The following is an 11,394-nucleotide window of genomic DNA, read 5'->3' as shown; positions in this document are numbered from 1 at the left end:
ATTATCCTTGGAATTCCTTTAAGTTGAGATAGACAAAGAGATACACCTCCTCAGTATCATCAAGTTGTATTTCATACATCCATCTGTCCCCTAAACTATGAGGGTCACCCCCTATGTCTCCAGGCAGACCCCATCAGATGACCAAACTCCCCACCGAATACCTGAGTGTTTACCACTCTAGAATCACATCCTCATCATGACACAGTATCATGATCCCACGGTTGTAAAAGTATATAATCCCCAGGACTGAGGGATTCAGGGAGTAGCCTCCCATTGCTGTTCCACTCATGCTGTCTTGCTGGCCATTAATCCTATCTTATTAATAAATCTTTCTTTTTACTTTTAAGCTAAGTATAGAGTCCTCTCATTCTTGAGAATGGTTTCTTTCCCAAACCCAGGTTTCACCATTTGCTCCCGTATAACAACTATGCCACCAAAAGGGATAGTTTCAATTTGAGTTTGACACCACCAATGTAGACAATTAACAAAAATAAATTAAAGCATGTTTAATGATCCCAAAGGTATACATTTTTATTATCCTGAAGATTTATCCCTCCTCTGGATGGAGATCTCCAATTTTTTCTTTCAAGCCAGGCATGTTCTTTACCTTTCTGAAAAATTTAATTTTCATATGTGTGTGTATATTTGTGTGTGTATGGTTGTTCTTTGTCTTTACATTGCTGTACTCATGTATATTCTTTTCTTGGTTTTTTATTTCACTCTGCATCAGTTCATGAGAATCCTTCTAAACTCTATATTCACAGTTGTCATCTTTTACACAGTAGAGTAATATTCCTTTGAAGTAAATTATTTCATCAGCTTCAATTGAATGTGTCCTCAGCATCCCTTCTTACTTGATTTCTCAAGTCCTCATGAATAGCTCAGCACTTCAGAGGGTGGATATTAGTCAACAATGGGTTAAACAAGAATGGAAAAAACTCAGGTCCTCTTCTCTCTAAAAACTGATGGTGACTGCTCTCTTGTGGCTCCCCACTTTCTAGGGCTGGGTTAAAATGCTGGTGATTCAGCAGGCTAGCCTTGGTTGCTTAATCCCAAATTGTAATTTTGGTTTGGGCTGTTTAGCAGCCCATTGTAATGTGCATCCTAAATCTTGTGGTCAAAAGAAAGGGGAGCAGATCTTGCTTAAGTGCTGAAGAATGCTCTTTTCTTGTGGAAATCACCAGCTGCAGTACTGTATCTCAGAGCTCAGCATAAGACTTTCCCCTGCACATCTCATACTTCTTTCCAGAGAGAAACTACTAGCCAAGATTTTTTAGGCAAATAGGAAGTCATTTGCCCAGTGTGTTGTGGATTAGAGGGACCAAATGGAAAGTCCAGGTAGCCTAGAAAAGTAGGAATAGCTCTTGAAGGGCTGCTAACTGGAGCGTGGTTGAAATGTTGAATAAGGCTGGTGGAATTGCAGTTCATTGCTTTCAGCTCTCCAGGCCACAGTCCTGCTGATGTCAGGCTTTTCTAGTGGATGGAAAACTTAATGGGTATTTGAATATCTGTATCTAAAACTGTTCTATGTGAACCAAGTGAATAAGATCTAGCTAAAATTGTTTCCCCAAGTTTTAATGCTCTCTCTCTCTCTCTCTCTCTCTCTCTCTCTCTCTCTCTCTCTCTCTCTCTCTCCCCTTCTCTCCTTTACCCCCTCCCTCTGGCAGAAAAATGGTAAGGGATAAACAATTAAGGTTAAGTGACTTGCTCAGGGCCACACAGGTGAGGCCAGATTTATACCCAAGTCCTTCCATGTCTAGGCTTGACTCTCAATTCACTGGACCATCTCACTCTGCCTATGTCCTACTTATTTTTTTAGTTCTTTAGAGGCAATTGTATGCCATATCTCACAGTCATATGGACATATTGGTGGAATCCAGTTTCTAGACTTCTAATTCATAGCTTGGATGACTTTTGAGAGTTTCATAAGATGGCTTAAAAAAACCTAAACACTTGATGAAATTATTGGCTTTCAGGTAGGATGTAAAAATCAAGTGTTTCCTTCCTAGTGGTCAGCAAAGTACCCACTATATTTTTCCACAAGGCTATGGGCCTTATCATCCAACCAGAGTCAAATTTGGGTAAATCCTTTGATAACTTGAATTCCTCCTCCTTGTTTGGGTGATTTGAAGGACACTCTTAGGAAAATGTCTGGGAAATCATAAAAAGCTATGCAAATAAGACTGGCTGGCATGTGATTGGCTTTTATTAAATGTTCATAAGCAAAATTGTTTCATTCTGGCTCCATATGTGCTGGAGAGAAGTGTTTGATGGGTCCTGGTACAACTCCAGTAACTTTACCCCCAGGCTTAAGTAGTCTCCATCAATCACTTAATCAACAAGATCAGTTAATCTGTACTGCACAAAGTCCCTAAACCATATGGAGTACAGAAGACCCTGGTAAAAATGATACGTGGCATTTATGTGACTCTAAGGTTTACAAAACACTTTCTTCACAACTACACTGTAATGCACTAAGGAAAAAGTCTATACCTTCTTTGATTTCTTTCTTGTGAGTTTTACAAAATGTGTAGACTTCTAGGTCTCTTAATTTATTTAAACTATTAAGGGTCTACTATGGGTCAGTCACTCTGCTAGGCCCTAGGGATTCAAACCCCCCCCCCCCAAAATCTCAGCCCTCGAGGAGCTTACATTGAAATGGAGGGAAACAACACATATACATATAAATAAACATAAAATATATGTGCCAAATAATCATGGAGAAAGGCCCAGATCTAATATAAAGGGCAATTTGTTAACAACAGAATAAAGGATAGAAGAGGGAGCAATGAGGGAGTAGAATGGGACAGGGGCAGGCATAATACATGGATGGTGTTAAATATGGACCATTTTAGTTCAGGCTTGATGGTGGGATGAAATGAGGCACTTTGTAGGTCCATGGAGACTTTATACATATTAATTCATTTTATACTCATCATAGCCCTAGGGGAATAGATGCTATTATCATTGGCATTTTATAGATGAAAGCACTGATGCAGACAGCAGTTACATGACTTATACACAGTCTCACAATTAGGAAGCTCTGGGGTCAAATATGAAGTCAGGTCTTCTTGACTTCAGGTTCAGTGTTCTACCCACTGGGCAACCTTGCTGCCTCATGGAAAGCACACCAACAAGGGTTCAATAGCAGTTAGCTTCAACCAAGGCAGACTTGATATCCCAGTAGCAGAGCAAGTTATGGTGACTGGGTGGTCTGAGAGGATCTACCAAGTGTGAGAGAACAAAACAAATGGGTAGGACTTTGAAGTCTTTGCTGATCAACAAGTTGTGTCAAGGGAGAGAGGGGTCATGGAACAGGCGAAATAATTCCTTCCTTCCTTCCTTCCTTCCTTCCTTCCTTCCTTTTCTTTCTTTGTTTCTCTCTTTCTCTCTCCCACAGCTATGGCCTAATTAGACATAAACTATATTCTGGAAATCTAGATGTAGGCTAAGCAAGCCAAAGAGAGTTAGGGAAGACCCTCTAAGACTAAATCTAAGACCCCTCCTTATATATTGGGGTCCAAAATTGCTGGGCCATGAGTCACATGTTTCATCTTTAGTGTAATTGAGTTGAGATCCAAGAAAAATTTTGTCTCTGTAGATTAATTTTTATATATTTTTCTGGTTAGAGAAAGAAAATAAATTCAATCTATTTTAGCTTGATGGGTCAGCTAATCAATGTTGATTATAAGGTGCTGAAAATGACTATATAAGAAAAGCATACAGTTGTAAAGATCAAGGTATTTATTGAAGGATAAGGTGGAATATTAGCATTTCCCATGGTTATATTCTGCTAACCCTGAAGTGACAGTCCTATTTAGAGTCCATTTAGAGTTGACACCAGGCTGAAAACTCTACTGACATAAAATATGTGTAGATAGGTGTGGCACTTTGCACCACACTGAACAGACTTGCGCCTCTCTCTCTTTCTCTCTCTCTCTTTCTCTCTCTCTCTCTCTCTCTCTCTCTCTCTCTCTCTCTCTCTCTCTCTCTCTCATAGTCTTGATGGACCAAGAAGTGTTCCTAAAGGCAGGAGCATCTACAACTAGTCCTAGATCCCTTGCTCTAAGGATGTTTGTTCAGTTTCCTCCAAACTCTCATTTTTTTTGAGTTTGTGGGCTTCCTTGTTGGCTGCATATTAAGTAGTAGAAAGAGTTCTGGATTTGGGATCAGAAATGTGAATCCTAATCATTAATCCTAAAACCTGTGTGACCTTGGGAAAAATCACCTAGCTTCTCTGTGCCTCAGTTTCTTTTTCTGCAAATGGAAGGGATTATGTTAGATAAAACTATATAACAGTAATATCTCCTAGAGTGCCCTCTTTCCCTTCTGCCCCCCAAAAAACAGGGAAAAAGTGACAAAGATGTTGGTCCCAGGGATGAGATTTGCCCCTGCCTCCTTGCTTATCTGAGAGCATCTAAAAATTCTAAACTTCCCTGCAAGTTCAAATCTATGAGGTTACCAATGCACCAATAATAAGAAATGAACTCTTGACCTTTTTTCCTTCTATGAAACAGAATAGGTGCCTAAATCAACAAATTTTATTATTGGTAATTAATAGGCATGAAGTCTATCTGAAAAAAAGAAGCAATGTACATACAACATCCATCATCCTAAACAGGGCCTTCCTGACTATTTCAAGACCAGGCCTGGGTGTCAATAAATCGATCTGTGGCTTGATTACATGATTTGTTCCCTCTGAGATGGCCCTGAAGGGTACCATGATGGGTGAATGACAGGGGAGAAGGGCTGGGGAGGAAATAGTACATGCTTGTCATGTCTCAGAAGTGGGAGAGGAGAGGAACCAAGGGAGATTCTTTCCTAGAAAATACAGACCAAAGTAGAAAAGCAAGCTATGTATTATGTGTTCCTCATAATTGCTACAAGATTTGGGCCTTTTGAGCTTGATCTCAGGCCAAAAATATACTTGCTATCCTCCATTTTTGTGTTTCCATTTCTGCTTTTTAGCTGCCAAGAAACCTTAAGACCCAAATCTATTAACCAGCTGGAATGATCTAAGGAGCCTAGTAGCACATTGATTCCTTTGCTTCATTGTGATGATTTTTTCCCCCTGTATTATCCATCTTAATCAGCCAATCAATCAGCAGGCATTTGTTAAGTGCCTGCTATGTGCCAGGTACTGTGCTAGGTGCTGAGGAAACATACAAAAAAATGAAGCAATAATCCCTACTTCCATGGTGCCCACATTTGGATAAATGTCATGCTATTTAGCTGGTATATTATCTCAAGTTTTGAGATTATGAAGCATAAACAATCTGATACATACATGGGCACATGCAGACATACATACTCAAGAGTAGGTGTGTTCGGGAGTAAAACTCTATAGATTATATATTTTACTGCTAAGAGTTAGCCTGGCAAGGCAGTTCATTACCATTTGTTGAAGATTTCAAACAACAGAATGGTGCTGGAGGCCTTGGGGGAAGGCAGCACACACCAGAGGGGAAGGAAAACTGCATCAATTATGTAGGGATCACTGTGAATCTTTTATGTGGCTTTTTTCCATTTTTGGTGAAGCAAAATGAAGGCTGGCCTGTGTCTGATACACATTGTTATCTTGAGTGTTAACAGAGGTGATTATGGGCTGTCTTACTCATGAGATTTATGGAGAGTAGTTCTGGATGGGACCAAAACAAAGAGAGAATTTTGGGGGGAGAAGCCCAAAAGATTGGGTCCAGTCCAAGATCTTAGGGGTCTTACACAAAGCTTTCCATTTGATCAACATTTGTATTGACCTGTGATCATCAGCAGGTAGGATTTCTTTCGGTGATGTCAATAGCAATACAAAACTTCTCTTCCCATATGACTCTTGCTAGAGAGTTTCCTTAAATCCTTTGTATGGCTTTAGCTAACAATCTGGGGACCTATTTCTGGGTGTGATGAACCAATGACTGGTCCATGGTACTGGATGAGGAAAAGTGTGTTTGTGTAGCACTGTATGTTAAGAAGCCATATTTATGATCTTTTGACTTCCTGTGGGAACAGAGCATGTGGACTGTCTATATTGGACACCTTTCATGTGTTTCTGGTCATATGTCTCTTTAATGATATCTTTTCTACTATTATTATATAATATAAAAATACTTGAGACCACACAAATTTACTTTATCACCTTAACCTCATGACTTCTTTATCAATACTCAGTTTTTGGGATGGGAGACCACTTTTCCCACCATTCCCTCTGCTTGACATCCTACCATTATAGCTTTAATCCTTTGTATATTGGATGCTTTTGTATGGTCAAATGTTCCCCTTATTAAATGCAATATCTTTGGGATGGAGGCATCTTGATTATCACTTAACATCAGAACAAGAATTAGGGATAATGGGACTTCCCTAGAATGCCTAGGGAATTATGGGAAGTGTCTTAGAATGGGATGGAAGATTGTAAAAGGAGGTTGTTAACAGGGAATGTGGGTGGGCTTGCCAGAGTCAAATCATCTATTACACCATTTTGGTAGGGCAAGAGATCCTTGTGTGTGCAGAGTCTAACTTTATTAACTTTGCCGCAGTACCATTTCCCCCCTTGTTGAATATTTATTGTCTCAACTGTAATCCTTCATTTAACATAATATAAAAATTGTGGGGAAAAGGAGTAATTAGCTATAAATCATAATCTTAGCCATTAGCAGTAAATAATACCACTTTGTCAAAGTCATAATCACCGAGTCATCAGCTAGAGGTGATTATGTGTGCTACCCAATTGGATTTTGTCCAAAGTCAAACCACAGCTCCTGTTTATTACCCTAATTATGCCCATAGTATGATTCAATCTTTTTCTACCATAAAATTAAACATTTTTAAAGGGCAAAAATGGAAATTGACAGGAAAAGTAGCAGTGATCTGAGAACTTTGATAGCTGTATCACTCACCATCTTCCCTAATCTTTCCCAAGATGGGTATTATTGGGGTACTGGAATAGTGATGCAACATGCATAGCTTTGACCACAATAGGGAGGAAATAATGTAAGATTGCAGTTGGCTCTGTTATGATCTTTTAGACCTTATGCTAACTATGCAATTCTGTACATATAGTGTTAAATTCCTTTTCTCTGAAACCCACAGTTTGGGCAGCAAGGAGGCATAATGAATATAGCACAGAGTCTGCAGTCAGGAAGACTCATCTTTCTGAATTCAAATCCAGCCTGAGACACTAGTTGTGTGACCTTGGGCAAGTCACTTACTTACTTAACCCTGTTTGCTTCAGTTTCCACAACTGTAAAATGTGGAAATTTTATGGTGATTAAACTGCTATAGAAAATGTGCCAATTTAGATCATTGGCTTTATTTTTTTCTGTTTTCCACTTTGGGGCTTCAGTGACTCATTCAAGTAGTCAGGGTGAACATGCTGCAGTCTTTGCAGATACTTCTCATTTTTAGCCTTTTTTCTAGTTTACATACAGTGACTTTTTGCCTTTTTTTTCCTATCTAGGTAAGAGTCTAAAAAGCATACAGAGAGCTGATTCTGCTAGGACTCCCACATCAATAACAAGTTGTTTCCTGTCTGTTAAGATCTAGTCAGTTGCTACATCCTGTGTCTTCTGACTTTTCTCTGAAAGAAAATGATCATATTTAGGCACATGGTTTACGTGTGGCTTATCTTTCTAGGGGTCATTTTTTAGACATGAACCATATTTTCCAACATACTTTTTACCAGTGGGTTCTTAACCTGGTGTCTGAATTAAATTTTTTGACAACTATTTTAATATACTTTGATTTTCTTTATAATCATATTTATTTTACTTAAACATTTAAAAAATGATCTGAGAACAGATCTATGTTCATCTCATTATCAAAAGGGTCCATGACATAAAAAAGTTAAAAAACCCTCTTTTATACCAGTCTTTCTTGCACCTATTTTTGTAATGCACTTAGATGTCTAAATCCTGTTTATAAGATTGAGATCTCGAAAGGACCTTGGATATCACCAGGTCCAAAGATTCTGCATCTTTTTTTTACATAGTTCACCTTTAAATTTTTAATACCAATTTTTTAAAATTAAAAAAATGTTTACCTCCTATCTTAGATTCAATACTAATTATTGGTTCTAAGGCAGACATGCAGTATGGGCTAGGCAATTGAGGTCAAGTGACTTGTCCAGGATCACACAACAAGGAAGTATCTGAGGCCAGATTTAAACCCAGGACCTCCTGTCTCGAGGCCTGGCTCTCTATCCACTGAGCCCCTCATCTTTAAATTTAATGATGCATAAGATTATGAGAGGTAATAGAGGCATTGCTAACTCTTCCCTTCAACCTGCTGTCTGCTGAACCTTGAGTCTACAGTATTGAATAACTTCAATAGGCTGACCAGAGCATCTTCCAAAAGAGTAATGATTTTCAAGATTAGGCAGTGTATACTTTTAGTCAGCAGCATAAGGTTTTTTTTTTCCCCACTTCAGCTTATTGAAAGAAAAGGTGAAAGAAGAAAGATTTGTGAGTATACATAGCATTGGGAAGATAAAGGACTAGATACATGGCAGTTTCACTCTTGGAGAATGACCCTTTTTTAATGGAAGGATGACCTGTATCTTTATTTGCATTTCAAATGATCCCCAAGTGGAATAAGGAAGATCAATGAATTGATTGTTAGAGAAACCGCATGAGTGACAAATTTCTTAGGAAAGAAAGAAAAAAGAGACAAGAAGGTCTGTATGACCCATAAGAGATGAAACAAATATGGTCCAAATTGGACCCCTTGAGGGCATATGATAAGATCTGAAAAAGGAAAGGTGATGAGTGACCTTTCAGATGTAGTATTGCCTTTGTGAATATTGGGTGAGGGCCCTCTAAATTGTGTGACGTTCTTGTAATTTTCCAGATGATCATAAATTCAGTATTTTATAGCTTAAAGCTCTGGATTGCCCATTCAACCTGCTACATTGTCATTTATCTCTAGGTCATCCATCCTTTAGCATTCACACTAACATTGGTCTAGCTGCTAGTGCCTTTCCTCTGGACTTACTTTGCTTTTTTTTGGTATATACTTTATATATATATATATATATATATATATATATATAATTTCCCCAGTGGAATTTAAACTTGGGCAGGGACCATTTCATTTTTGCCTTTGTGTTCTCAATGCCCAAACCAATAGGTGCTCAATAAATGTTTATTGGTTGGATATTTACAAAATGCAAAAGTGGCCATTGAGGTAAGAAATAGAACTTATGGTTTGCATAATTAGTCAATGGGAAATGTGTATGTATCCTTAAATCATAGTGAATATCATAATACTGTTGAGAAAGACACATCAGTTCCTTGGGTTTGGGGATTTTAACCATTGATTTTCTATACCTTCACATCAGTTTCATGGACATTTTGAAATATTCTAGTGCTTTCCAGTGGACCCTGGAGGTCAGTTAATAAAGCAAGCTTTAAAGAGACAGCTAGGTAGCACAGATTTTAGGGCATCAAGTCTGGAGTTTGAGAGGACATGGGTTCAAATCTGACCTCAGACCCATTCTAACTGTGTGACTCTGGGCAATTCACTTAATACCAATTGTCTAGTGCAGTGGTTCCCAAACTTTTTTGGCCTACTGCCCCCTTTCCAGAAAAAAAATATTACTTAGGGCCTCTGGAAATTAATTCTTAAAAAAATTTTAATAGCAATTAATAGGAAAGATAAATGCACCTGTGGCCGTTACTGCATCCCTGGATCGCTGCAGCACCCACCAGGGGGTGGTGGCACCCACTTTGGGAATCACTGGTCTAGTGCTTAGTAAGTTCTTATATCCTAGACCCTGGCCTTAGATCTGGAGGCAAAGAAAGGTCAAAACATGGTCCTTGACCTCAAGAAGCACATATTCAAATGGTAGAGACAACATACAACCTAGGAGCTGACTAATCTCCTCCCATTCTTGTGTCATCATTGTGATTTTGTTGGGGAAGGGTAGAGATGTTCATAGCTTTCTATGTTTGTTAGGGTTCATGGCTTAACCATTATCCCCATGTAGTACTCACCAGAACCAGAAGCTATTAAGTGAGATTCATGGTACCTATTTATTGGAATTGTACCAGCTGAACTCCTTTCTGGTCTCTATCTCAAGAGCAGAGTGGTGGTGGTGGCGGTAACCATCAGCATCTGTATATTGGGAAATAAAACATTAGTCTGACATTCCAGGCCACTCTTCCCCTTCATTCCCCAACTTGCTCCAGCATACCTTTCCAGGTTTATCTCATTCAAACATCACTCTCCTCTCAAAGAACTATAACTTTAGCTAGTTGAACTTATTTACCATACATTGAAAATATTTCATGTTTTTATTCATTTCTGCAGTGATTTAATGAGCATTTATTAAAAAGTATTGGCCACTGTGCCTTCCCAGAGACCACTGAACCCCCGTTCATCCGCCCACCACATGGGCACAGAATATTCAGTCATGGATAAAAATGAGCTGGTGCAGAAGGCCAAATTGATTGAGCAGGCTGAGAGATAGGATGTCATGGCATCCTGCATGAAGTCTGTACCTGAGCAAGGAGCTGGATTATCCAATGAGGAGAGGAATCTTCTCTTCTCTCTGTTGCTTACAAAAATGTTGTAGGGGCATGAAGCCCATCTTGGAGGGTCATTTCAAGTATTGAGCAAAAGATGGAAAGTGCTGAGAAAATATAGCAGAAGGCCTGAGAATACAGAGAGAAAATTGAGACCGAACTAAGAGATATCTGCCATGATGTGCTGTCTCTATTGGAAGAGCTCTTGATTCCTAATGCTTCACGAGTGGAAGGCAAAGTTTTCTATTTGAAAATGAAAGGAGACTACTACTGTTCCTGCTGGTGATGACAAGAAAGGTATAGCGGATCAGTCACAACAAGCATATCAAGAAGCATTTGAAATCATCAAAAAGGAGATGCAACCAACGCATCCTATAAGATTGGGGCTGGCCTTGAACTTTTTTGTGTTCTATTATGAGATCCTGAACTCTCCAGAGAAAGCCTCCTCCCTTGCAAAGACAGCTTTTGATGAAGCCATTGCTGAACTTGCTCCATTAAGTGAAGAATCATACAAAGGCAGCACGCTAATAATACAATTACTGAGAGACAACTTGACATTATGGACATCGGAACACCCAAGGAGATGAAGCTGAAGCAGGAGAAGGAGGGGAGAATTAACCCGCCTTCCAACTTTTGTCTGCCTTATTCTAAAATTTACACAGTAGAACATTTGTCATCCATGCTGTCCCACAAATAGTTTTTGTTTACGATTTATGACAGATTTATGTTACTTCTATTTGGATTTCTATATTTCCTATGTGGTTTTTATGTTTAATATTAGGGGAGTAGAGCCAGTTAACATTTGGGGAGTTATCTGTTTTCATCTGAGGTGGCCAATATGGGAATATGGAATTTTTATATACGTTTTACATGTTTG

The 11,394-nt window shown here is 38.9% G+C and overlaps 1 pseudogene; it reads left to right on the top strand.

Moving 5' to 3' along the window:
* The first annotated feature begins 10,405 nt into the window (after positions 1 to 10,405).
* LOC123240102 lies at positions 10,406 to 11,135 on the top strand (annotated as a pseudogene).
* The last annotated feature ends 259 nt before the right edge of the window (positions 11,136 to 11,394 follow it).

The sequence above is a fragment of the Gracilinanus agilis genome, chromosome 3, assembly GCF_016433145.1.
Source record: "Gracilinanus agilis isolate LMUSP501 chromosome 3, AgileGrace, whole genome shotgun sequence".
In the NCBI taxonomy this organism is placed as follows: domain Eukaryota; kingdom Metazoa; phylum Chordata; class Mammalia; order Didelphimorphia; family Didelphidae; genus Gracilinanus; species Gracilinanus agilis.
This window is presented reverse-complemented; position numbering and strand designations above follow the sequence as displayed.